The sequence below is a fragment of the Lissotriton helveticus genome, chromosome 3_1 (assembly GCF_964261635.1).
Source record: "Lissotriton helveticus chromosome 3_1, aLisHel1.1, whole genome shotgun sequence".
Taxonomy (NCBI): Eukaryota; Metazoa; Chordata; class Amphibia; order Caudata; family Salamandridae; genus Lissotriton; species Lissotriton helveticus.
In genome coordinates, this window is record NC_136061.1 from 1,079,423,176 (window position 1) to 1,079,451,005 (window position 27,830).

Sequence of the window (27,830 nt, forward strand, 5' to 3'; positions counted from 1 at the left end):
TCTTCACTTTCAATTGTCTCCAACTGTGTTGTCTCTTGATTTGTATGCCAATGTGTGTGTCACGGACTCTCTGGCTCCCTGCCATACGTGCATTGCTACCCCATCAGGACTGTGGGTTTGTACTTGTGCATTATCATGTCCCTATTTCGTGGTTTGCCAGATGCGTATGGCCGTTTACCAGCCACAGGCCGGTGCACTTGTGTCCTGTGTTCACTTGTGCAAATGTTGGTGTTTGTACCACATTGTGTTCGATGTTGGGGTGCTTTGCTTCCTATGTGTGTGTGTGCTGCATTGTGTTTGAGATGTCCCTTCAGCTCTGATTCGGCTCACCCTTCTCCCTTTCAGGCAGTGTGGTTTTCACTTCTGTGCTTGTTCAGTGGTGTGATATTGCCGGCTTGTGTGACTTGTGCTCTTGGTTGGGGTTGTTACTCTTTGCATGGTTTGTCTGCAGTTCTGCTGTGCTTAATTGTGCATGTGTGCCATTGTGCCCATCTCCCCCCGTCTCCCCAGTCCCTGCTGGTTCCTCTCCCTGATGCTGTTGTGCCTGTTGTTTTGGGCAGTTTCTGGTACCCGAGTCCTGCCACCCTCTCCAGACTGATGTGGTGGACACCATTTCCTCAGTGTCATCCAGCTCCTGATGTGGCACTGGACTCCCACCTCTGGTGTGCATTGCTGCCTTCTTGTTGTTGGCGTGTTTCTGCTTGTTTCTGAGTTTCGCATTATTCCGGATGCTCTGGTTTTCTTCTATTATCCTCCTCCATTCTCAGGCTGCATTCACCTAATCCAAGATGGCCTGCCATGTACAATGTTTTGTTGCCAATGGGGCTTGTGGGGTCGTATACTGGCCCGGGTTGCCTCCATTGTGCTTGGCTGTTGTTTTCTGTTTGGTTTGGCTTTCTTTGTCAGGCTTTTGTTGTGCTTATTCCCGCCTGAGGTGTGTGTGCCGGGTCTGGCGGTGCTTATCCCTGCTTTCCTCATCGCCAAGGGGCTCATCGCACGTTTTTTTGTGTTGTGGTTTGTGTTTTTATCTCCATCAAGGTGGTTGTATTGCAAACATTGACCGCGGTTTTGGCAGACTATAGCATGGTACAGCCTTGTTGTGAATTCCACGTTGACACTGGGTTATTTTCCCACGATAGGCTGCAATGTGTAAAGTTGCGTTAGCATTTTTTGGTGATGTTTAGCACACGTTCTTGTGAATATCCCCCTAAGTTAGAAAGTAGAAATCTAGACCCCGCAAATGTTTGAACCGTATCCAGGAGAGGTGAGGACTTCCCTGGGCAGGAAATTTGAATTTCCATCTCTGAGCTTTTTCTGCCAAAGCTAACTGCTTCCGGGAGACCTCATCCAACACCTATCTAACTTCAAGAGGACTTCTGGTACAGCCTACAATCTTGCCCTGTTTGAGGATTTCGACTTCCATTTCAGAAACTATGCCCCAAGGTAAAATCTCTGAGTGGGATTAACTTGGCTGTTGTATCTGCCCACACTCCACTCAGTGCAGCCTGAAGTCTTGCCTAGGCCCTAGTCTACAACAATCATAGACAGTAAGAAATTGGGTTACTGATTGAGGGGGAAGCCCTACTTAAGCTGGAACCACAATCCTTGTCAAGTTGAAGTCACAGGCAAACCCTACATTAACGTGTGCTCAACCCTCAGGTAGCTTAGTACAAAGCTGTCAGGCTTATATCAGAGGCAACCTAACTCTGCCTCCAGGTAGGTCACTCCACACTCCGCACAGCTCCACCTGTCTGCGCTAGTTCCCCCTGCCAGATCCTGCCGCTGTATCCAGGGTTCAAGGCCCGCCTTTGGCGCTGCTCGTTTTTTGGTTTCTTTTTTTGTCTCTTGTACTGTACTGTTTTCTTTTGTACTGTTGTACAGCCCTGTGTATAGCCCTTCCACATTGTAGCTTTTTCCGTTCTGTTACCCCCACTGTCACACCTTCCCTTGCCTTCTGTTCTCCCTCGCCGGTTCCCACTGCTGTGTCCCCTGCGGCACGCCCCCTCATCCCCCATTGGCCTCCCCGCTCCCGCCTCCCAGCAGCACCTCCCTCCCGACTCCCCATTTATGGCGGCTGCTGCGCGGCCACGCCGCTGGCATGCAGAGCGCGTGCCTAAGGCAAGCCCGTCTGCGCCCGTGCGCACCTGGACCGTGCCCAGCGCCAGAACCCCTTGCCCCAACAGATGCAACAACACCCAACTGAGCTACGATGCCAGCACCCTCCACGCACTCAACACCAGCTGGGGCACACCTGCTACCGGGCCACCCTGAAGCACACCCAAGGACCCTTCACCTACTGGAGCTGCAGCTTCACCAGCATCCGGCCAGCCAAACCACCAATCAAGGTACCCAACTACCTCAACTGCATCCTCCTCAACACCCGCTCTGCCCGCAAACGCGCCATCAAACTCCGCTGGGACCTTCTCGACTACACCACACCGGACGTCGCCTTCCTGACAGAGACCTGGTTGAACCCCGCCTCAGCACCCGACATCGCCATAGCCATCCTGGAAGGCTACAAGATCACCCGCAGAGACCGTTCCAACGGAGTAGGAGGAGGAATCGCCATCGTTCACAGGAACACTCCCAGAGTCTTGACCAACACCGACGACACCCTCAGCACCGCCGAACGCATGCACTCCCAGATCCACACCGACCCCAACACCACCCTCAGAGGAACCCTCGTCTACAGACCCCCCAGGACCCAGACCACAGTTCAGCGACTCCATCCCCGACTTCATCAGCACGCACGCCCTCGCCTCCCCAGACTACATCCTCCTAGGAGACCTGAACTTCCACCTCGAGAACAACAACTTATTAATTTGTTTTATATAGCGCTGGCTAGACCCGGAGGTATTAGAGCGCTTTACATAAGGTTCCACGGGAATTACAAAATTACACTTTACATCAAGTTACTAGAAAAACATTTCAAGAGAGTAGAAGATGATATCTATGGAGCTTAGAAGGGTAAGAGGGTGGGGTAAGGGGGTAGGAGTAGATAGAATGGAGAGACGAAGGAGAGTCTGCCCAAAGTCCGGCTGGGTATGTGACGGCCGAGGATTAAGTCCACAGCCCATCTCCTCTTTAGCTATCGGGTAGCTTCACTGGGCATCAGCCAAACAGCTAGGTCTCAACAGGAAAACAATTAAAGAGCAAAGAGGAGGGAAAAAAACAGATCGGGGAGAGTTGGGAGTCCAAAGGAAGGAGACAGTAGCGGAGGAGAAGACGAGACAAATGTCCGAAAACCGGCTGCGTAGGTGACGGCCAAAGCGGTGTGCCAGAGCCAGTCTCCCCTATAGCTGTTGGAGCAGCTCCACCGGGGATCGGCCATGCATTTCGGACTCCGCAGGCAAAGGGTGAGGAACAGGGGTAGGTCAAGATTGTTGATCACTGTGGCTCTGAGGCTGGGGGTTTTCAACTAAGGGGCTTGTCCATGTGGGATCAGTGGCAGCCATTTTAGGGTCAGGTGCTGAGTGTTGTTCAAGTCCCTTGTTGTTAAAAGACAGGCCAGTCTTATCTATAACTATGGCACCACAGTATTATCAACCATTACTTTGCTTGGTACATCTTTTTTACAACACCCCCTTTTAGTAACTCAGAGTTATCCACTGAGAGGTTAGGTTGTGGAATTGCTCTTTTACTTTAAAGGGCTGTAGGTCATCATCCAGGCAACTCTTCGTGGTGCATGCGCGCTCAGTTAGCATCACTTTTCATCACAACCCAGCATGTGTGCTCATTAAGAGGACAAGCAGGAAGCCTGGAGAAACAGTTCAGCTCCATTCTTTAAACTGCCACATTTATTATGGGAGCATCGGATGAGCATGTTGTACTGCCCCTCTAATCATGCCAATTATCGCTATTCCGGGCAAGGCAGGGTTTTAAAATCACCAGGGCTAAGCCAGATCGCCGATGCTATTCGCCATTTTATTTTTCACGCATCAAGACTTATTTCCGGAATCAGCTCCTAATGCAAATAATACCTCACCGGAGCTTCAGATGTGTGTCAGACGTCACTCGATCGACCCCATCTTCACCGCAAGCCCCCACGTCTCCTTCAACCACACCACTGAACCCCACTGGGCAGACCACCACTGCATCCACTTCACCTTCAGGAAGCCCACCAGGCACCCCCACACTCAACAGAGACCTCAACGCTGCTGGAGCAAAGTCACCGAAGACCCGCTAACTGCCACCCTCACCCAGAACCCACCCGCTGATTCCACCAAACCCGACACCGCTGCCCACAACCTCATATAATGGATAGACGACTGCACCAATACCCTCACCCCGCTCAAGTCACCCTCCAACAGCCGCACCAGCAAGAAAGTCAGCTGGTTCACCGAAGTCTCCCAGGCCTGCAACCGAACATGCTGAAAATTAGAGAAGAACCGATCACCAGACAGCTACACAGCCCACAAGAACGCCACCCGTGGATACCATCAACTCCTCAGAGCCACCAAGAGGGCCTCCTTCAAGGACCGCCTAGATAACAACGCAAACAACAGCAAGGAGCTCTTCAATATCGTGAAGAAACTCTCCAACCCCAGCTCCAACACCAACGACATCCCGCCTTTGCAAGACCTGTGCGACTCACTGGCCACCTTCTTCCACCGCAAGATCGCCGACATCTAAGACAGCTTCAGCGCCACAGCCTCTCCGACAACCACCACCCCCACGACCACCACCCGCACCAACCGCCAGCTATCCTGGACTAGCGTCAATGACGAGGACACCAGCAAAATCATGAACACCATTCACTCCGGATCACCATCAGACCCATGCCCTCACCACATATTTAACAAAGCCAGCACAGCCGTCGCATACCATCTCCGGAGAGTAATCAACATCTCCTTCGAGACAGCAAGCTTCCCGGAGAGCTGGGAGCACGCCAAGATCAACACCTTACTCAAGAAACCCAAGGCGGACCCCAAGGACCTCAAAAACTTCTGACCCATCTCCCTGCTTCCATTCCCGGCGAAGGTCACCGAGAAAATCATCAACAAACAACTGACCCACTACCTCAAGGAGAACAACATCTTGGACCCATCCCAGTCCGGTTTCCACAGCAACCACAGCACCAAAACCGCCCTCATCGCTGCCACCGATGACATCAGGACCATGCTTGACAACGGAGAAACAGCGCCCTCATCCTCCTGGACCTGTCAGCCGCCTTCGACACGGTCTGCCAAAATACACTATGAACACGCTTACATGATGCCGGAATCCAAGAGAAGGCCCTGGACTGGACCACATCGTTCCTCTCCGGCAGAACCCAAAGCATCCGCCTCCCCCTTCCGCTCCAAAGCCACCAAGATCATCTGCGGTGTACCCCAGGGCTCTTCCCTCAGCCCAAAGCTGTTCAACATCTACATGGCACCCCTCGCTCACGTCGCCCGACAGCATGACCTCAACATCGTCTCCTACGCCGACGACACCCAGCTGATCATCTCCCTCACTAAAGACCCTCACACCACAAAAACCAACCTCCACGAAGGAATGAAGGACGTCGCTGAATGGATGAAGAACAGCCAACAGAAGCTGAACTCAGACAAGACGGAGGTCCTCATTCTCGGCCCCACCCCCACAGTCTGATAAGACTCCTGGTGGCCGGCAACACTGGGAACAGCACCAACGCCCACCGACCACGCACACAACCTAGGGGTCATCCTCGACGCCACCCTCTCCATGACTAAGCAGGTCAACGCCGTCTCCTCATCATGCTTCAACAACCTCCAAATGCTCCGCAGGATTTTCAAGTGGATCCCCTTCGAAACGAGAAAAACAGTCACCCAAGCCCTCGTCACCAGCAGGCTGGACTACGGAAACGCCCTCTATGCAGGAATGTCGGCCAAGCTCCTAAGACGGATGCAATGTATCCAAAACGCCTCAGCACGCCTGATCCTCGACATCCCCCGCCGCAGCCACATCACCCCCACCTGAGTGACCTGCTCTGGCTCCCCGTCAACAAGAGGGTCACCTTCAAGCTCCTCCTCCACACGCATACCTTAACAGACGACTCCGCTTCTACACCCCCACACGCCAGCTCCGCTCCGCAGTCCTCACCCATGTCACAGTCCCTCGAATCCAAAGAACGACCGCCAGTGGCAGATCTTTCTCCCACCAAGACCTGGAACACCCTCCCCACAAAACTACGGCAGACCCAAGACCTACTGGCCTTCAGAAGACTCGTCAAGACCTGGCTCTTTGATCAGTAGCAGCACCCCTCCCCCCCCAGCGCCTTGAGACCCTAAATGTCTTGATTGAATGATTAATTATGTATTTGTGTAACACGTCAGACTGTAACACAGTGAAATCACATCGCAAAAGTATCCCACACCAGTTTAGAAAAAAAATGATTTCTAATAACTGAAACAAAACCAAAAGAACAAACATCCAATTAGTCGGACCACAGATATTCAAGGTTGAAGATTTCAGTAAAAATAGTGCCAAAAAGAACAAAGAGCCAACTTTGGAGGCCTGGTCAAACCAGACTGGGACAAAGTCGCAGGTTTAGGCCGACCACAATAGAGCAAGGGGAGTTGCTGCAAGGTTGCAATGAAAACTCCAGCATCGTCATCTAGGCTGCCATAGAAGAGGGATGTTAGGCAAGATGGCGTCCGTGAGAGGGCAAGATGGCGTCTGTGAGACCGTGAGGAGTAGGCTGCGCTCTACCTAGCTCCTGGCCCCTGTTTGTGGAACATTATGAATTACGAAAGGCTCAATCCACTAGTAGCACAGTAACCAGAGCACATAGAGCTAACAGAATGTACTCGTCGGAGCAGCTGTCAACCTGCCAAGCAGCACTGTGACTAGCGTTTACCCACCGGAGCCGCTGGTGTCACTGGAGTCATCGAGGGTCGGAGTAGTCATCGGTGCTAGCGGAGTCAGCTGCAGCAGCGAGTCGGCGGAGTCGGCGAAGTCAGCATTGCACAGTATTGTGCAGCATTGTACCGAGAGTCGATTAAATTCAAAAGCCCCAAGACAAAAGGGACTCTAGCGACATTGGTGAACCACGCAGAGGGAGGGGTGCCGAGTGATGGGCACCGACTCCTGACATCGTACAGCTTCATCCAGCGAGACCGAGTTACCGACCCAGCTACGGAAGGCAAGGAGGCCTAAGCCGGGTGTGGACGAACAGAGCCGACCAGAGCCGACCGGAGCCGAGGCAAACGATTCAAAACAGCTGAGCAAGCCGAGTAAGCCGAGCAAAGCAGTGACAGGCGATCACCGGACTAAGAGGAGGTACGTGGCGGGGGTTTAGAGAGTGCTGGGGTTCTGTCACCTTGGCTGTGAGCAGGCGAGTAAGGGGGGCAAAAAAAACAAACAAACACAATAATACACAACAATACACCCAATATCAGCGAGAAACCAGCCATAATCTCCAAAACCCTCAGCCAAGCCAAGTCATGCCATGTTGTGTATCGTGCCAAATTGATTACATTTCCATCTGGGGTCAATTGTGTCAGAAGCACTAGCTGCAGCTGTAGTATCGGAAGTGGTAGTGGTATCTGAATAAGACTGGAGCTGCTACATCGATATCGATATCTGATACCTGATACCTGAAACCTGATACTGATACTCGTTGCAAGACACGCTACAAGACACGGTCACGTCAGGGGGGAGATAAATATATAATAAACTGTTAGAGACTGTTCACTGCCGAATTTAATAGCATGCAGCAAGCATGTAGCAAGTAGTTGAGCGCTCTGCGGTGTAGGGAGGTTAACAATAGCTCAATAGCTCAATAGCTCAATTGATTAACTGATTGATTAACTGCTCAAATCTCTCAATCTCTCAATCTCCCAAGATTTGAATTCTATAACGTTACATTGTACGACAGTGTGTCCAAAATCTTAAATCTAAAAGAAAGAGACGGATGCAGGCGTCACCTTTGTCATACACGGCTTGGGCAGCTTGGAAAATACCTCGAAGTTGCACTGGATTATTGTCTGCAATTGGGGGTGCTTTGAGCAGGGCACGTAATTCCGCCAATATTCCCAGACTTAGGTGTTCTAAATATTCAGCGGCAGTGGCTGTTGTAACAATTGCTCTCGTTTTTCCGGTGCAACCTAAGAATAAGCAAAATCAAAAAAAGGGGGGGGGCAGGGGCTCAACCAAGTGTTTAATATGGCAACCGCTGGCACGCCACATAGCGAAGGGTCTATCAGCGGATCTGAATCGAATAAACAGAATCAACATCACGACCTGAATGCTAAGGACAAAGATACAACTAGTTTACAGCGGGAAGTAGACATGCAGGAAATTCTGGAGGATGCCAAAATACAAGGCCAGGGAAATATGGTACGGCGGTTCGAGACCAGGGGGGCAAAAAGTAAAGAAGAAAAAGAGAAAAACCGGGAAAAAGCAAAGGAAAAAGAGAAAGATAAAGAGAAAGACCGACCGAAAGACAGACCGAAAGCCAGCGAAAGAGGCAAAGACAAAGAAAAAGGCAAAAACAAAGACGACGATCAGGAAAATGGTCCGGGGATCCAACAGACGCAGGCCAAATTAGAACTACAGGCAGAAAAAGCAAAGCGATTACAGGCAATCAAAAATTTAAAATCGGCTGCTAAGTCGAGTGGGTTGCCACAGGATTTCCAGCCGCGGATTTCAACAATCTTCTGTCCAGTTTCTAAAGAGCCCGCCAATCAGCAGAACCCGGCGGAAATAGAAATCAATGAAAACATCATATCCAAATCTCAGAGGAATCTAAACAATTTGAGCGAGCATCATGGCACTCCAGAGGCGGGTATCAAGAATGGATCTTCATGCACCCCAAATTGTACTACGAGAGTCAGACTCCCAGATCCTAAGGATAAAACAGAAACCTTTGAAGAGGGTAATCAAGTCGATGAAGAAGGTGATTCGTCAGCCGATTATTGCGCCCCGACGCAATATTACCGATAAATGCGAGCAATATAGTGACAAATAGCTTAGCACACATAGAAGATGCAAGAGACTCTAACCTAAATCCTAAGCCAAACTCAAACATCTCTAATACAAATAAGCAGGGAACGGACCTTGAATCTGAGCCTGAATCAGTTTCAGAGTCTGAAATCTACGAGACAGGGATGACAACTTCGAGTAAACCTCAAGGATTATGAAACGAAGAAATCAACACAGACTCCATTGATCTATCTGATTCCAATTCTAGTTCCAGAAAAAACAATAACTCTCCTAAAGATAATAGCGTTAAGAAAAACCAAGAAAGGAAAAAAGAAGACAAAGGAGACAAAACAAATTGTTGGACGAAGATACTACTGACCAAGGAAGTAATGTAGACCTATTCTATCGGTCTGATCAAAAACACAGGAACACTTCCCCACACGTTACGACCAAGTTGCACTCAAAAGCTAAACCAAAACCAATAGGCGATGACATGGTGGTAAGTGAACCATCCCTGGTAGACGTATTTAATTCAATAAAGAAGTTTCAACTGGATGTTAAATCCGACAACTAGAAACTCCAAGGGGCAATCAGTAAAGTGGGCCAAACATGTTTGGAAATTTCAGATAGAATGGCCTCGGTCGAACAACGTACCGAGAATCTTGAAACCGACATCCTGGCTCTGCAGAAACAAGGTCAATCACAAGAGGGGATTATTCGTGATCTAATGATGAAGGTAGAGGATCATGAAAACCGGGCTCGCCGCAACAATCTACGCATACTGGGGATCCCCGAGGGAGTGGAGGGGAACGATCCAAGGAGTTATATGCTATCTCTGTTCAAAGACTCATTCCCCGAGCTTGCTTCATGGGATTGGGAGAAGGAGATCCAGCAAGCCCACCGCTTTCCCTTTACCATCAACAAACGGTCACAAGGACCAGAGCAATATCCTAGAGCAATGCTTGTCAATTTCGGTAACTTTCTTTTACGGGAAGCAATCTTTGACTTGGCAAGACCGACCAGAAAAAGACAATATAAAGGATATGCTTTCTTTAGCAGACCCGATTTTGCCCATGCAACGGTCGAGAGAAGATGGCGACTACGGCAACTCTTTTCCCCATTTGAAAGGATCGGTGCAACAGTCTTCTTACTTAATCCAGTCAGACTAAAAGTCATATTTAACGGCACAACGAGAAGTTTCTCCAGCGAAATTCAAGCGCAATCCTATTTGAATGAGATCACCGACCACAGTAAAGATAAAGAAAATCTATCCAAAGGGAAGAAACACAATACATAGAGACCATATGTTTGAAGTCAATGAGCCGAGACATAGGCAGAGAGGGAGAGCTGAGAATCTCCTTGAAAAAGTGGGTTGACAGGTAGTACTATAGTGAAATAATGAAATGTCTATAACTGATAGTTGTTGAATAAAATCACCGACTAGGATCAATCAGCTCTTCAGAAGTTACAGGGGTCAGGGCTAAGAGCCACCTACTTCCGAAGGATCTGCGAGATGCCCACAACCTGGGCCCACGGGCAACAGGTAGCCTCATTAGATGGAGAGGGGGAGGGGGAGGAGGGGTGGGTTTTAGCTGTTGTGGGGTAGACGGGGAGGGGGAAGGGGGCAGCGGTACAGGCAAACTGAAAGGGTGGAATTTATGATTAGGCTTAGAAATAGGATAAGAAGAGCACACTGTCTCATGACTAAAAAGAGATTTAATTATAGAAGTACACCAAATCTATAAAATAAATGGCTAAATTGAGAATACTAATTATGAATATATATGGGCTCAATGATATAAAAAAAAGGCAAAGATTAGCAATAGGTCTACATTCACTAGGAGCAGAAATAATATGTCTTCAGGAAACACACATAGAGGGGTCACAAAGACATCTGTTTAAAGACCTGGGATATAGAGTTGTCGTCGCCACCACCCAACCAAATAAAACTCGTGGGGTAGCTATTTTAGCGCGAGGTGGGGGTTTGAGCTTTTTAAGATCAGCTTCAGATCCATCTTGTAGATGGGCTATTACAGAGTGTCAATGTACAAGTGGGAAAGAATGTACTGTCTCTTTAATCTATGACAACGTCACAGACGATCCAACACTGTTACAGTTCCTATCTAACGAATTAGCACACTGGCCCGTTCCCATGATTATGTGCGGGGATATTAACATCAATCTCCCACCAATTTGGCTTTCGGAACAAACATTTAAATATCAAGGCCGGAAACCTAGAACATATAAGGCTTTGGTGGAACTCTATCATGTTCATGGGCTGGTAGATTGTTGGGAGATGAAAACACCGCAAAACCATGGTTATACTTTTTTTTCCCACCCCCATCGCAAACTGGCTAGATTGGATTATATGTTCATCTCCAATGTAATTCTATCCAAATGCTCTATAAACAGGCTGCCGCGGGTTTTTTCTGACCATAATCCCCTACTTAGGAGTTTTGATACTGACATTATTAAATCTGATCGCAGCAACTGGACCTTTGAAAGAGCTCTGCTAACCAACGATAAATATTGCACTCATATGGATCAATGGATCCCAAAAATTTTAAGTTTCAACATGGGTAGCGCCCCGCTGGAGGTGGTTTGGGACTCATTAAAGGCAGGGATAAGGGGGGAAACCCTCAGATTTTCTATCCAAAATAACAAAAAAATCAAACAAAACTTAAAAGATCTAGAAGAGAATTTGGCCAGGAAAGAAGAAGATTTAATCAGACTACTTCAAGGGGGGAACAACATAGAAGAGGCCATTAGAGATGTAGCGATAGCAAAAAACGTAATATCTGAATTATTCACTCGTAAAGCAATCCTCAAAGCTACAGTGAATAGGGAAACAATCTATGAATGGAGCGAACAGGTAGGGCACCAATTAGCTATTAGGGTAAGAGAACAAAATTAAAAAAATACGATCAAAGCAATAAGAGACCCTGTCCTCGGCCTAACTCATGATACAAACGATATTAGGGATGCTTTTAGGAGATATTATGCAGAGCTTTATTCTGAAATAGATATTAAGCAAGATAAAATCGATGAGTATCTCATTTCGGATACAAGGCCCTGCCTATCCAAAGCTGATGAGGGAATTCTCGCTGAAACTCCAGACTGGATAGAAATTTTACTATCCATACGCAGTCTTCCATCTGGCAAGGTATCAGGTCTAGACGGTATTCCCGTGGAATTTTATGTCAGATTCAGTAGCTCACTCAAAGACATCCTAACCCAGTTGTTTACTCAGGTCTTCATGAATGGAAATCCTCCGGCTTCTTGGGCATGTGCAAAAATAATAGTATTCCCAAAAAAAATAAAGATCCGACAGAACTAGGCACATACCGTCCTATTACCCTAATTAACAACGATTCTAAAATATATTCAATCAATCAATCAATCAATCAATCATTGACACTTATAAAGCGCGCTACCTACCCGTAGGGTCTCAAGGCGCTGGGGGGGGGGGGGTGCCGCTACTGCTCGAACAGCCAGGTCTTCAGCTTCTTCCTGAAGGAGAGGTGGTCCTGGGTCAGGCGCAGGTCGGTCGGGAGGGAGTTCCAGGTCTTGGCGGCCAGGTGGGAGAAGGACCTTCCTCCTGTAGTCGCTCTTCGGATGCGGGGGGCGGCGGCGAGGGCGTGGTTGGCTGATCGGAGGTGGCGTTTGGGAGCGTAGAAGTTGACTCGGCTGTTGAGGTAGCTCGGGCCTTGGTCGTGTAGGGCTTTGTGTGCGTGGGTGAGGAGGCGGAAGGTGATTCTTTTGTTGACGGGGAGCCAGTGAAGGTCTCTCAGGTGCCCGGAGATGTGGCTGGTTCGTGGGATGTCGAGGATGAGTCTGGCTGAGGCGTTCTGGATCCGCTGGAGTCTCTTCTGGAGCTTGGCGGTGGTACCGGCGTAGAGGGCGTTGCCGTAGTCCAGTCGGCTGGTGACGAGGGCCTGGGTGACGGTCTTCCTGGTCTCGGTGGGGATCCACCAGAAGATCTTCCGTAGCATGCGTAGGATGTTGAAGCACGCCGAGGAGACGTTGTTGACTTGCCTGGTCATGGAGAGGGAGGCGTCCAGGATGAAACCCAGGTTGCGTGCATGGTCTGTCGGTTTGGGTGCGGTGCCCAGGGCGGGGGGCCACCAGGAGTTGTCCCAGGCGGAGGGCGAGGAGCCCAGGATGAGGACCTCCGTCTTGTCCGAGTTCAGTTTCAGGCGGCTGGTCGTCATCCACTCGGCTACCTCTTTCATCCCTTCGTGCAGGTTGGCTCTGGCGGCGGCGGGGTCGTTGGTCAGGGAGAGGATCAGCTGGGTATCGTCGCCAAACTGTTAGCAAGCAGATTGGCACCTTTAATTCATAAAATTGTATCTGCTAGGCAACACGGGTTCGTCCCTGGAAGATCAACCACAGACCACGTCCAGAGGGTGATAACTCTCTTTGACATTGCGGAGGTAGCAGGAGACCCTATGGGTCTAATTTTGTTAGATGCCGAAAAAGCATTCGACAGGGTCTCCTGGCAATATCTATGGTCGGCCATGGCAAAGAGTGGGATCGGAGATCATTTCATTCAAGCAGTACAGAAAATGTATATCGCTCCCGAAGCTGTCGTTATGATTAATGGGGTCACCTCGGACATCATCAAGGTGACTAGAGGTACAAGACAAGGGTGTCCTTGTTCTCCCCTACTCTTCGCCATTTACATCGATCCCTTTATCGCATCGCTAGAAATGAATCCATCCATACTACCCATTAAGACATCGAAGGATGAAACTAAAACTCTAGCCTTTGCAGATGATATTGCGATTGTTACATCAGATCCAATTACAACAGCTAGGATAATGGAGGAAGAAGCAAAAAGGTTCGGGGAGATTTCGGGATACAAACTAAATCAAACTAAAACCCAGATTGTAATAAATAATAATATCAGCGTGGACGATGCAAGAGTCACTGATAATGCATTATATCTCGGCGTTAATATTACATCCGATCTGAATAATCTAGTGGCCCTGAACCTAGACTCCTTATTGAAACAGACAAATAAAACCTTATCAAGACTCCACAACCTGCATTTAACAATAATCGGAAGAAGCAATCTCATTAAAATGTTTTTTCTGCCCAAATTTTTGTACTTCTTCCGGGCAATCTATCTTAACTTTGATCTATCACTTTTTAATGAAATAGATAATATGCTATCTCGCTTTGTTTGGGGCTATGGAAAAACACGAAGAGCCTATAAACATATCATACACTCAAGGGATAGAGGTGGCCTAGTCCTCCTTAATTTCAAATTCTATTGGTGGGCCACAACCATCAAATACAGTCGTCTACTGTTAATCCCCGAACAAGACTCAACGCCCATTTGTCCGATTCCAACTCCACAGGAACTAATCTTGGGTAATAACGCCAATAACCACCTTTGGAAGCTACCTTATGATTGCCACCTAAAAAACGAACAATTTAAAACACTCAAGGGTATTTACACAGTTTGGAACATGGCTCGGAAACATCTGGCGATCGGCAGGTTTTCATATTATACTCCGATAGAAAACAATACCAATTTGCCTGACATTTTTTGGGATTCCTGTATGCGGCGATGGGTTAGTTTAGGAATCTCGCAACTCGGCTCATTTTACGATTCCACGGGCTTTTGTTCATTTGAATCGCTAAAAAATAAATATGGGCTGAATTTGCACGATTTTTTAAAGTTTTTACAATCAAGAGATTTTATTCTCAAAAAGGGGACCCATTGGTTGCTTAAAAAAAATCCCCAAAATTAACACCGTGGTCAGCTCGGCCAGTGTAAAAATTTGAGACATTTATAAAGACCTAATTGCTGTACTACCAGACGATGTTGATAAATATGCAAATATTTGGCAAAATAGGATCGATATTACAGAGGATCTAGTTCACAAAGCACTTGAACTATCCAGCTCTATTCTAATGTCCACCAAGCTACAAGCTCAGTTCTACAAAACTTTTTTCGACCTTTATTATACACCCGAAAAAATGTCAAAATGGGGGAGGGGAAGGGGACTCTCTGCCCCAGATGCGATAGGCCTAAAGCCGATCTGATACATATGCTGGCTACATGTCATACATTAGATAATATTAAACGAGAAATCTCCAACTTCCTATCTGAAATATTCGAAGTCAATATAGAGATCAGCACAGCAGAAATTATGCTAGGGGTAGATAGAGTTACCAGACCTATCGCCATGCAGGGACTCATTTATATTGCTATGGCAGTCTTAAGAATCTGTTTGACTTCCGCATGGCTGGATCAATATCCACCCACATTTCAACAGTGGCGGACTCGCTTCTTAGCTACATATAATCTTGAAATTGCCATTTATAACCGGAAAGGTATCAAGAAGAAAATTAAGGGATTAAAAATTTGGGACCCAGTTAGATTATGGCTAGCGAGCCCAGTATAGATCAATAATGTAACCGAGATGTATCGAGTTCGTAAGGAATGTAATGATGTTTTTTCTTTATTCTTCTTATTCTTCGAAGCCTGTTTTTTTTTCTATTTTTCTTTATAATTTTTAATTCTTTAATTGTTATTTTTCAAATTGTTACCTGTACCGGGAGGAGGGGTCTCAGGGGGGGACGGGGGGTAACTGTGATGTAAAAAAATAGATAAAAACCTCAATAAAGACTTGTTGAAATACAAAAAAGAAGAGGGTTGTTAGGGCCTGCACCAAGGGTCCATCAAGCAGCTGTTGTTTTGATGAGGGGATGGGCTGCACTGCGAAGTGGGACTTTGACTCAGTAACTAACCATGTCACAGCTGTGATGCATCATTTCTGCTTGGAGTTGCGCTATGCAGCAGAGAAGCATCCATTCCACTGGATCCACAGAGACTGGCAGAGCACCTTGGTCATACTTCCAAGGGTCCATGACTAGGGTGGAACAACTTTGCAGGGTAGACTCACAGATGAAAGAGGCCAGGTGCACGCGTCAAGGTTGTTGGAGCCTTCTGTCCCTGAGGCTGAAGTCAGTGTGCCAGCCAACTCGCCATTGGAGTCACTCTGGTGGTCCTGAGTTGATCAGAGGCAGGTCCAAGCCTTTTCAACCAGGAAGGACAGCAGCAAGCTGCAGGTAGGCACAGCATGGCAGCAATCCTTTAGATCAGCAGTCCAGCAAAGTGGCTGTCATTGCAGCAGTACAGCAGTCCTTCTTTCTGGCAGAGTATCCGAGGTCCGGAAGCATACTGAAGGGTAGATATATGCGGTCCAGTATGTATACCCAGTTCTTCCTTGGAAGTAGGAGAAGCTTCTAGAGGTTTCCTTTGAAATACGCAGGTGCCCTGCCTTCCTTGTCTGGGCTCTAGACTAACTAGAAGGAGGTATGCAGCCCTTTAGTGTGGCGGCAAACCACGTCCTATTCAAGTGGAAGTAGGGCTGTGCCCAACTCATCCCTCCCATCCTGCCAGTGATGGCCTACCCAGGCACACCTAAGCATTCTATTGTATGTGGCTCTCCAGGAGGAATACACAAAGCCCAACTGACAACTGCACCCAGTTATGTGACCCAGAGACAACCTGCAGGCAATGAATGGGTAAGGAGGAAAAATGCCAACTTTCTAAAAGTACTATTTAACATGCAAGATGTCCAGATAGTACCTTTATGATAAATTATTTCAACATGACCTTAGACTTGAATTTCAAAGCCTGAGTAATTTATTTCACTTTTCGTTTGTAATTTTTTTTAGAACAAAATTAAACCATTATTTTCATGTCATCTTGTCAGGCAACACTTTTTTTTGTGAAATGTCATTTCACGAAAAAAGTGTTGCCCGACAAGATGACAAGAAAATAATGGTTTAATTTTGTTTTCAATAAATTGCAAAAGAAAAGAGAAATAAATCACTCGGGCTTTGGAATTCAAGTCAAAGGTCATGTTGAATTAATTCATCATAAAGGTACGATTTGGACATCTTGCATGTTATATAGTATTGCAGTGGTCCAGTCTAGGTGATGTAAGGACCCAAGCCTTCTTTGTTCAACAGCTTTCTAAAAGTGGCATTTTTAATATTGTAATGAAAAATCCAACTTTACCATAAGAAAGGATTTCTCATTGCAACTCCAAAGGCGCCAAACATGAACTGTTTACCTGTTCTCATTCGGAAGTTACAGTTTATTAAATATAATGAGGTAACTGCACTGTTATCCTATGAGAGAGGTAGGTCTTGCAGTAGCAAAAAGATGAATTTAAGAGTTTATCACTACCAGGCATGTGAAAATTAAAACTACATGTACAACTTTTTAAATACACTGCACCCTGCCCTCTGGGCTGTCCAGGACCTACCCTGGGGGTGACGTATGTGTTTTGAAAAGGGAGGTGTGGGCCTGGCAAAAGGTTTATTTTGACAGGTTGAAATAGCAGTTTGAAGCAAAACCCACAGACTGCAATGCAGGCCGGAGACATATTTAAAAGGCTACTGAAGTGGGTGGCATAATAAGTATTGCAGTTCAACTTGTAGCATTTAATTTACAGGCCCTGGGCAAATATAGTACCACTTTAATAGGAAATGATAAGTAAATTAATTATGCCAATTTGGGATAAGCCAATGTTACCATATGTTGAGGTGTGAGCACATGCATTTTAGCACAGTTAGCAGAGGTAATGTGTGCAGAACTCAAAGGCCAGAAAAAATGGGATCAGCAAAACAATGGAAGAGGAAGGCAAAAAGTTTGAGGGAAGACCACCCTAAAGCGGAAAGGTCTAGCTAGCATAAATCATCATTGGCGCTTAGTGTTTTTTTATGCTGTTTTTCCACAAAATCTTTTAAAAATCGTATCTCTGGTTCCCTTTATTGGATTACTGTGGTTTTGGTGCAATATAGGTGTCATTTTGTCTATTAAATGATACTCTATTTTTCTAAATTGGAGCAGGAATTTTAATGTTTTGTGTTTTCGTTGTGTTGACTGTTTATGAACTTTTAAATGCTTTGCACACTTTCACTAAGCTAAGCCTGTATGGACTATGCCATAGCTACCATGGGCTGAGCTCACGTTTAAATTATAGAAACCTTTGTTTCGACCTAATATGCTAGAAACCTTATTGTGGGGCTAGATTCAATTAGGTGTTGCAGAGAGATGAAGGGGGTTTCTTGGGCCAACTGTAGGTGAGTATGGGAATAGATTCCTTGGGAATCTCTCCTCTCTCGAAGCATCATTGCCCGGATGAATATGAGTATCGAACCTGGCCTCTTAGTGATCATTTTCTGCGTTTATTTGTAATTTAATTTTTAAATGAGGTAATTGGCGTTAGCTTCGAGTGGCTCCACTTTAACTTGTACTTTTGAATAAAAGGGGCCATTGCATGATTATTTCTGAGTTGATGGTTTTCTTGATTCTTTTCCATCTATTCAATGTTTGCCGTGTGTATGTCTCTAAGCCACTCAGCAGGGCCGTACTGGCATATAATGGGAATGGGCAGTGCCCTATGGGCTGTTCTGAGAGATCAGGATGTGGGCCTAGTTTGGATGTTTGTGAGCCTATTTTATGGTCTGGCAGGCTGATTTTCATTGTTGATTTCCCTTATATTAAAACAAATATTGCCAGCAGCAATTTCAAATCCATGCAGTCTTCGATACCTTGAGAATACTCATACAGTGTGTATAAAAACGGACTCAATTTGTAAATATGGGCCAATTTTTACTAGTAGGGGGTACTATTAATATTATTATTTATTTATTCTCTGTCCCAGTCCGACCCTGTTAATCATGTTTCTTGTGTGGTGCTTCTGAATAACATGGCACTGAGATGTTGCCTCTTTGAAGATCAGTGTTCCCGACACTGCATTTAATTCACATGGGAAAGCTTGAAGAACTGCTTTTTAAGGCTGCTCAATATCTGGTTGTTGCAAACACGTTGCCAGGGTTTCTGTGATCAACTTGTAAAATATAATAAGTGAAGTAAACGAAAACTTCAGCTCAGCTGTGATTGAGTAATTTTATCAGCCGTTCCTTCTCCCAGCCACAATACTTTCCCTTCAAAGCATGTTGCCCAATTATCACAGTAAAGGGATGAAGCAACGAAAGGCTAAATTCGTTATTTCGTACTATTTAGACATGGTGGACATAGGGCTAGAGACCCTGACATCCTTATAATTTGTCTCTGCTGTCATAAACCATTTCCTGATTCCAGTCTCTAATCATAAAGAGTCAGTTTCAAGTCTTCCTCCTCTGCACTCCTATCCACTTACTTTCGTGGGTGGATTCCTGTGGATTGTGCATTCACTGATCCCACTGCGTTACTTAAGGTGACAGGAAGATACACCTTGCTGCTGGGTGTATTGTGTCATCTCTTGGTAAATCTGCGGTTTATCTGGGAAGTTTTGCATTTCTTTTGTTGCATCCATGGCTCTCTTGAAACAATCTTGTAGTCTCTGAGTAATGCTACTAGGCTCTCTCTTTAGAAGTCCCATTCGAACTCTGACCTCTACACATGCCTCCTTCTCCCACAAAGTCAATTATCAGTCAAAACTCCACAACATCTCTTTCACTTTCCCCTCCAGTTGACATCCCGCCCTGTAACTAAGGCATTTACTTTCTCCATCAGCAATCTCTGTATGACAACCTCCTCTTTCACACTGGCACCTTTTCTCTCTATTGTACACCTCAAATTCTAACTGCATCTGGAGAGCCATGGTCCTGCACCCAAGAACCGTCTCACTCTACCTTTAGAAACCTTAACTCTTAAGACTCATGTATCCAGTCAAACTCACTTAAATTGCTCATGAGAATATTTAAGGCAGACCCAGACTTCCTTTACTCTCCCCACTGGACTCACCCTTCTTCACAGTCAAATCACTAAAACAACCCTGCATCATCCATGCCAGTTATGGACCTTAACGCCCTCAAAGAAGCATGTTAAGAAATGGAGATGTGGTCATCATCTGTGAAGCTTCTGGAACATTAGATGCCCACATAGAATTGCACTTTCAATAGGGCTGTTAGAGATGTAGCCACTGTCTTTGCGAACTGCATCAATACCACACACTTACCACAGCTATTGGCTACGCAATGACAGTAATAATACATCGTCGAGATCAATGTGGACTAGCTAGTTTAGGGGGAGGGGGGATTTTTAAGTGACTCTGGTACGCCAGACAATAGAAAGGAAAAAAGCAATATTTTCCTTATAAAGCCCTCACCCACCGACCTAGTCGGTGGCATGCTTCATCATCGGGCCCACCAAAGTGGCACCGAATGAGCCCCGGGTGTGCTACAACGCCAGGTGACTGCGGAGCTGGTATATTGCTGCGTGTGCAGTGAAGAAGTGAAAAGTGAAAGTTTAAAAAGCTATACAAGAAGTCCCAGCACCCGAGGGTTAACAAGTATTTAATAAACTGGGCCTCTGTTAGCTGTTTAAAAAGGCAAAAAGGACAAAGTGGAGTGTATGATGACCTCCCGTGTCCAGTGTGGTCTACATGTTTCTGCCAGTGCCTTTTATATTATAAGCTGGCTTTCCTCAGGACCAAAGTGTAACGTGATAAGGTGCAAGTTAAATAATAAAGAGCCATATCGGGCGCCGCAGACGGACGAATAGGTCCAAGGAGGAACCAGACCGAACTACTCGGTCTCTTTCTCTGCCAGGCGACCCATGAGGCTTTTTACCAAGAAATAACAGAAAAAGCTTGAGGGAATCCCCCTCTAACAGTTAAAGCGCCTTAGCGAGCGCAACACATAGTCAAGAATTGACACAAACACTTAATTTAGTTTATTATTTAACTTGCACCTTATCACGTTACACTTTGGTCCTGAGGAAAGCCAGCTTATAATATAAAAGGCACTGGCAGAAACATGTAGACCACACTGGACACGGGAGGTCATCATACACTCCACTTTGTCCTTTTTGCCTTTTTAAACAGCTAACAGAGGCCCAGTTTATTAAATACTTGTTAACCCTCGGGTGCTGGGACTTCTTGTATAGCTTTTTAAACTTTCACTTCTCACTTCTTCACTGCACACGCAGCAATATACCAGCTCCGCAGTCACCTGGCGTTGTAGCACACCCGGGGCTCATTCGGTGCCACTGTGGTGGGCCCGATGATGAAGCATGCCACCGACTAGGTCGGTGGGTGAGGGCTTTATAAGGAAAATATTGCTTTTTTCCTTTCTATTGTCTGGCGTACCAGAGTCACTTAAAAATCCCCCCTCCCCCTAAACTAGCTAGTCCACATTGATCTCGACATATAACCCAGGGGATACGGGCTAGCGTATCTAGTCCTCTCTCTCTCTTTGATCTGTATAGTAATAATACATCCACATTATTGCTCACAGCTGTCGTCTTATTGTTCTCAATGCACAGACCTTCACAACTCAGCCCAGCCATAGTAGAAGTATGTCTACAATTTATATCAACACAATCATAACTTTTGGAAAACAGACATGTCTGCAGTCTTGGAGATTTTAGCCCTAGTTTGACCAGCCGGGATGTCGACTAGTAGGAAGACCTAGGGCTAGATGTAGGTAATTCTAATTTACCGATTCATAAATACCGAATTTTACCGATTCGGTATTTATGAATCGGTAAATTAGAAGAATGCAGATGTAGGTAATTTTTAAATAACAATTACCGAATCTGTAAGATTCGGTATTTACCGATTCGGTAAATACCGAATCGGTATTGCCCATTGATTCCTATGGGCCTTGAAGCCCATAGGAATCAATGGGCAATACCGATTCGGTATTTACCGAATCGGTAACTACCGAATCCTGCAAGGGTGCAGGGGGTGTCACTTTGACACCCTCTAGCACCCCAAGTACAGGCTTGTGTGACATGTGGCACACATGCATGCCCTAAGGGCATGTCTGTGTGTCACATGGCACAGGTGTGCATGCACAGATGTGCATGCACACCTGAATTCGGTATTTAACCACACAATAGAGGAGTTATGTGGTGTGGCTCACTGGTTAGAGGCGTCAGACCCAGGAGCAGAGGACGGCCCAGGACCAGGGTTCTATCCCCGACGCGGCAGGGTTGTGGACCAGGGTCAGCGGACTCGATAATTCTCGCCTCGGTGCCTACTCTAACCAGGGATCACACTCGGCAACTCTGGGCATTAGCTTGCCTCATCTCCACAACGGCCCCCCACATACGCCGGGGATGCCTGGCTTCACCCTGGAGATACCCAGTAGGGACCATCTCACAGGAAAAGCCAGGACGGGTTCCCCAGCGGTCTACAGCGCAGAGATACTCCTTCGGGAGTCGATTCTAGCGCTTTAGAAACCCACAATTAATTAATAGGATTGTGTGGTAAAATACCGACTCTTAAGGGCCTGTGGCACTCTTTGAAGTGCTAGCTACATCTAGAATTACAGAATCGGTATATTTTCCGAATCGGTAATTTTACCGAATCGGTAAATATACCGATTCTGTAATTTTAAACCCCCTACATTGCAAAACCCGAATACCGGTCGGTAACGGACGAAATTGGCCGTTACCGACCGGTATTTGGGCTCCTACATCTGGCCCTTAGACACTACACAGGCTGAATCTTGGATTTCACCACCTTATACAACATGGCAATAAATAAAAGAATGGTAAAGTTTTCGAGTATGACCACAATAGTATTTTTTCCCTTGGAATTTCCCACCCACATCCACCAAAATCTATTTCTTAAATAAATAGATAACTGTTAGAACCCAGTTGGTATGTTCCGTACACCCCTTCCCCTTGACCCGTGTGGGTCCTCCCACTGTGAAGCTTACTGTGGAATGTTGAGGTGCTCCTCAGTGAGGAGAGTTGGATGGCCAATAAAGAGTTGTATTCCTACCAGCTGTGTGGTGTCCTGAATACTACGACTTCCAACACTGGCGACGATACTGTGCAGGGGACAATGGTCATGACGTTGAGGATTGTTTGAGAGAATGTTTGTGGGCTTATCACACCTCGCCCAATAGAATAACTGGGATCTCTCCTTTTGTGTCTTTACGCGGGAGGGAGCCAAGTACCAAGTTTAACCCCTGTTGGTTAAATGGGGGAAATATCAGGAATGTGGACAGGGAGGAAGCAGGAGAGAAGGTCAAACAGCATCAAGAGGTATACAAACAATGGTATGACAAGAAACATGGTGTGAAGTTGCAAAGGTGGGAAGTGGGGGACATAGTGCAGGCCAGAAGGAACACCAAATTGGGAACTGACAACAGTAAGTTCCATGCTCCCAACAAGATTGTCAAGGTGTTAAAAAATGTTGTTCAGTTTGAAAATGGTCAATGGTGGAGTTGTGACAATATTGTTAAAGTGCTGCGAGCCCATGAGAGAGATGTTGAAAAAGGACAAAGAATTTGCATGGAATAAGGAGCTAGAGGCTATTGCCAGCACTCTGAGAAAAGATCTAATCAACTCACCTGCATTAGGAACGTTTGATCCAACCAAGAGGACCATCCTGGCAACGGATGCATCGAACTACGGGTTGGGGGCCACCCTAATCCAGAAGGATGGAGGAGATGAAAAAGTGATTGCCTATGCGTCCAGGAGTCTTACCTCACCAGAAAAAAATTACTCTGTAATTGAAAGAGAAGCCCTGGCGTGTTTTTGGGCAGTCAGGCACTTCAAGTTTTTTTTATGGGGAATAAGGTTTACGATACAGACTGATCACAAGCCCCTCACATATGTGTTCTCTGTGAAGGGTTTAGAGAACTGCACCCCACGCATCAGCAGGTGGATCTTGGGGCTTGAACATTGCAACTTCAAAATTGACAATGGGGCCTGCAAAATATTTTAGTGTAATTGATCTATCCATGGCGTACCACCAGATCGAATTGCATCCAGACTCAAGGCCTCTCACTGCGTTTATTACGCCTTTTGGAGCCTTTATGTTCCGAAGAATGCCGTTTGGCCTTGCGTCTGCGGCGGCCATCTTTCAGCGAGTCATGCAGAAGATCCTCGAAGGGGTGGAATGCACCATGTGCTTCCAAGACGACATTTTGGTCTACGGAAAGGACTCAGAAGAACATGACAAGGTACTCAGGAAGGTCTTTGGAAGACTCATGAATGCAGGCCTAACTGTAAAAAAAGAAAAGTGCAGAATCAAGGTGAAGCAAGTTGAGTATTTGGGCCATTCCATCACAGAACAGGGGTTCAGGCCTAAAGGGAGTTTGATCCGCGCAGTGAAGGAAGCACCTAGTCCGCGCAACAAGGAAGAACTCAAATCCTTTTTGGGACTCATGGAATACATGTCAAAGTATGTGAGTAATTTTGCAACCAAGTGTGAGCCCATGAGAGAGATGTTGAAAAAGGACAAAGAATTTGCATGGAATAAGGAGCTAGAGGCTATTGCCAGCACTCTGAGAAAAGATCTAATCAACTCACCTGCATTAGGAACGTTTGATCCAACCAAGAGAACCATCCTGGCAACGGATGCATCGAACTACGGGTTGGGGGCCACCCTAATCCAGAAGGATGGAGGAGATGAAAAAGTGATTGCCTATGCGTCCAGGAGTCTTACCTCACCAGAAAAAAATTACTCTGTAATTGAAAGAGAAGCCCTGGCGTGTTTTTGGGCAGTCAGGCACTTCAAGTTTTTTTATGGGGAATAAGGTTTACGATACAGACTGATCACAAGCCCCTCACATATGTGTTCTCTGTGAAGGGTTTAGAGAACTGCACCCCACGCATCAGCAGGTGGATCTTGGGGCTTGAACATTACAACTTCAAAATTGAGCATGTACCGGGCAAGGAAAACGTCATTGCCGATTTCCTGTCGAGGTCACCACTACCGGAGGAGGAGGGACCCGAGGAAGTTTTGGACAGCCCAATAATGATGATGGATTTCCCTGCCATCACAGAGAAAGAGTGGGAAGAGAACATGAAGGAAGACAGTGAACTCAAAGTTCTAGTGGAGCGGTTAAAGAAAGGATGGCCCAAAAACAAGAGAGATGTTGAAGCAGAACTGGAAGGATTCTGGGAAGTACGGAATGAATTGAGTGTCATCAATGGGAAGGTGTACCGCAACAACAGAGTAATTCCGCCAAAGGGATTACGCAAAAGAGTAATTGACCTGGCGCACGAAGGCCATCTTGGGCGCAGTGCCACGAAAGGAAGATTGAGAACAAACTTTTGGTTTCCAAAAATGGACAACATGACAGAGGAAACTGTAAAAGAGTGTGGAGCATGCGCAAGAAGCGACAAGACTAAAGTGATACACAAGTCACCCTTGTCTCCAGTGGAGGTTCCAACCAAGCCATGGAATAAACTAGCATTAGACATCATCGGGCCCATGCAAAACCTTGGGGTACAAAGGAGATTCATGTTGGTTCTGATAGATTATACCTCCCACTGGGTGAAACTAAAATGTGTACACACTATCAACACCAAAGCCGTGATCCAATTCCTAAAAGAGGTGTTTTGTGCAGAGGGCATCCCCTCCATTTTAGTTACTGACAATGGGGTACAATTCACTTCCGAGGAAATGCAGAAATTTCTGGAAATGTCTGGAATCAAACATGAGACCACTGCGCTCTATTGCCCTAAAGCCAATGGCATGGTGGAGAGGGCAAATAGGGTCATCAAAGAAAATATTCAGCTGGCCACCATAAATGGTCATGACGTTGAGGATTGTTTGAGAGAATGTTTGTGGGCTTATCACACCTCGCCCAATAGAATAACTGGGATCTCTCCTTTTGTGTCTTTACGCGGGAGGGAGCCAAGTACCAAGTTTAACCCCTGTTGGTTAAATGGGGGAAATATCAGGAATGTGGACAGGGAGGAAGCAGGAGAGAAGGACAAACAGCATCAAGAGGTATACAAACAATGGTATGACAAGAAACATGGTGTGAAGTTGCAAAGGTGGGAAGTGGGGGACATAGTGCAGGCCAGAAGGAACACCAAATTGGGAACTGACAACAGTAAGTTCCATGCTCCCAACAAGATTGTCAAGGTGTTAAAAAATTTTGTTCAGTTTGAAAATGGTCAATGGTGGAGTTGTGACAATATTGTTAAAGTGCTGCCATAACCTTTTTCTCTACAGGTTTACTGCTGTTCCCTCAGGGGGGCCCACTAGTCTCTATGAAGGTATAACCTTGGCATGCATGGTGGGAATTCAATATGAGGAAGGGAGATGTGTTAGAACCCAGTTGGTATGTTCCGTACACCCCTTCCCCTTGACCCGTGTGGGTCCTCCCACTGTGAAGCTTACTGTGGAATGTTGAGGTGCTCCTCAGTGAGGAGAGTTGGATGGCCAATAAAGAGTTGTATTCCTACCAGCTGTGTGGTGTCCTGAATACTACGACTTACAACAATAACTTTATCAATTAAATCACAACCACAGAACCTGTCAATTATGTGCAGCTATCTGACACATGGCTTAGGTCATCACTCAAAGATTTTGATATTTGCCGAAACAGTAAGATCGTTTAGAAGATAGCAATGCCTCTGTGGTAAAATGAAGAATAATGCATTGGAGAGACAATTGAATAAAGGGTATAAAGCTGACAGGCTATGCATCCAAATTCAATTTAGGATATGCAAGACAACCTTTTGAAAATGAAAAAAGTATTGGATATGTAATACTGAATCATTCTATTCCTCCGTAAATCTCAACATTGTCCTTATAGAATTCTGGAACCCAGAAGATATCACCACAAACATAATCCAGTTGCTCATTCTCTCCTACACAATTATCATCATACTCCAAAAGCAATAACATTGTGTTTGATGCCCAAACCAGGTTCCAATCCAGATGTGCCACTGAGTCATTGTTCATCTTCATGAAGTAGTCTCAAATTCTGCCATTCTTGAATAATGATGACACTGCTCTTGAGTGACCTATGAGATAAATGTGATGTAGTCCACAATCCTACACTGTTATGCAGATAAATAAAGAATGCAATTGATGGAACTGCATTGCAATGGACCACATCATACAATATCTTCAGAAGTTCCCTGTGGTCATATGAATCTAATTCACTGTCTTCTGCACTGAACATAGGGCAATTCTTCATGTATGTCCAATTCAACCCTGTCTGCGAAGGTGGTACCTGATATTAAAGGCAGGACCTCTAATTGTTGTTCTCAGGGGCAGAAAGACTTGGAGAGAAGATGTGACAAAAACTCTGGAACACCCTCCTAAACTGAATAATAAGTGAATAATAAAGCTCTCCAGTTACCTACCCTTCTGAAGATGAGCAAATACATGGCTGCTCCCCATCCTTCTAGAAGAATTCTGATGAACCACCATTGACAACAGAACTGATGAAGCACCAATATGACCCGTATGCAGGGCATACATAAAATGTTTTAATCCCAAATACTAATCCAGATTTATCAATAAATTCCACTTCTCTCACCTCTACAACATTCTGCACTAGAAACAGATATTTGTGAAGTACAAAAAATAAAGTCCTCAGATCTTTATGCCCAACACCTATTTCTTCACACAATGATCTCAGATCAACAATAGCGTCCATCCCCACATCAGTTCCTCAGGCAATCATAGTCTTGGTCTCAATTCAGGAAAGACCTCAAGACCTGGCTCTACGACTGTACTACAGAACACCCTTCTACCCCCCTCACTACCTTCCCCCATCACCTTGAGACCCTTAGAGGTGATTAGGCAAGCTTTATAAGAATCCTGATTGATTGATTGATTGATTAAACCATGCCTGACAATGAGGACCTTTAACTGAATGGTCAAGCAATGAACAGCATTTAGGTCCACTCAATTGGTAGTCGAATGCAAGTTAAATTAAACTATAATAAAATGTGAGACGGAAGCAATGCTATGCTTACTTCTAACACTTTGGTCCTTCTCGTTTTGATCAGCTAGAAGGTGGAAAGGGCCGTAGTTTCTTAGTCCAGACTATCACTCCTGATACCTACAAATGAAACTGTCTTCATGAACGCGCACCCATGTGAACTGTAGCCTTATTTTAGCAGTTGCTTGTTCTTCAGAAGCAGGAGCTACCTGTAAAAGAGTGCTGTTTTGAGCCAGGAGATCAGTGGCCAGGTG